The sequence below is a fragment of the Orycteropus afer genome, unplaced genomic scaffold, assembly GCF_000298275.1.
Source record: "Orycteropus afer afer isolate SDZICR_OR568_19922 unplaced genomic scaffold, OryAfe1.0 scaffold00006, whole genome shotgun sequence".
In the NCBI taxonomy this organism is placed as follows: Eukaryota; Metazoa; Chordata; class Mammalia; order Tubulidentata; family Orycteropodidae; genus Orycteropus; species Orycteropus afer.
The window spans coordinates 17,219,662-17,221,299 of NW_006921593.1; positions in this window are offsets into that span (position 1 = coordinate 17,219,662).

Sequence of the window (1,638 nt, forward strand, 5' to 3'; positions counted from 1 at the left end):
CTAAAAGAACTAACAGATCTGTCCTGGAGGAAGTGCAGCCAGAATGCTCCTTGGAAGCAAGAATGGCCAGACTTCGTCTCACCTATTTTGGTCATGTTGTGAGAAGGGACCATTCCCTGGAGAAGGATGTCATGCCTGGTAGGGTGGAGGGTCGACGAAAGAGGGGGAGGCCTTCAACATGATGGATTGACACGGTGGCTGTGATGATGGGCTCAAGTATAGCAGGGATTGTGGGGCTGGCGCGGTATAGGACAGTGTTTTGTTCTGCTGTGCATGGGGTCGCTATGAGTCGGAAACAACTCGACGACACTTAACAACAACAACAACAAAGATTTTGGTATGTTGTGTTTTCTTTTTTGTTTGTTTCAAGGAATTTTCTTATTTCATTTTTTGTTTCTTCTATTACCCAATATTTTTTAAGCAGGATGTTAATCAGTTTCCATATATTAAATTTTCCATTCATCTTCCTGTGGTTGATTTCTAATTTTATAGGATTGTGATCTGAGAAGATGCTTTGTATATTTTGATGCTTTCAAAGTTATTGAGGCTTGCATTATGGTCTATCATGGTCTTCTCCTTCCATGTGAACTGGAAAAGAATGTATATTGTGCTGCTGTATGGTGGGGTGTTCTGTATATGTCTATGAGGACAAGTTGGTTAATTACATTGTTTCAATCTTCTATATCTTTGTTGAGTTTCTCTCTAGTGGTTCTGTCCTTCATCAAAAGGCAATGTATTAAGTTTCCTACTATTATTGTGAGGTCTATTTATCTTCTCAGTTATGTTAAAGCTTGATTTATGCATTTTGTGGTTCTTTTAGTGGATGTGTATATATTTATTATGGTAATGTGCTGTTGTTGTATTTACCTTTTAATCATTATATAATGTCCTTCCTTGTCTCTTTTGCTGATTATTGCCTTAAAGTGCAGTCTTGGGGTAGTGGAGCTGGTTATCTGTTTCCTTTTCCAATCTCAGCACTGCTTTCAATAATTCAAAATGACTATCCTGTGCCTATTGGCAGTTTACTCCTCCATATGCCTCCTTGTTCTCTGTTTTCATTCATTCTCTTCTTATTATTGGTATTTTATCTGCGCATTTCTCCTTTTCTTTGAAGCTCTGGTTCCAGGATTGTCATCTGTATACATTTCACTTGGTTTCTTGAGTCTGCTATGGAGGGTCTGGAGTGTGTATCTGCCTCATCTGCCTTCTTGGATCCTCCTCAGTGAATTTTTTTAAAAAATGCATTTAATTGAAATATAATTTATGTACAGTGAAATATATAAAACTAAAGTGACATGGGTCAATGCATTTTTTTGTTTGTTTGTTTTGCAATGTTCCCTTCCCTCCCTCCCACTCCTGGTAACCAACAAAGAAAATTTCCTTCCATACATGAATCTTTCCTTGCCCTTTTATCATAATTAACTAGTACTATATTTGTCCTTCTGTGATTGACTTATTTCACTAAGCATAATGCCCTCCAAGTTCATCCATGTTATGTGGTATTTTGCATATTCTACATTATTTAGTGTTGCAGGGTATTCCATTGTGTGTATGTACCATAGCTTGGTTATCCATTCTTGTGTTGATGGGCACATAGGTTGTTTCCATCTTTTTGCTATTCTAAATAGTGCTGCAATG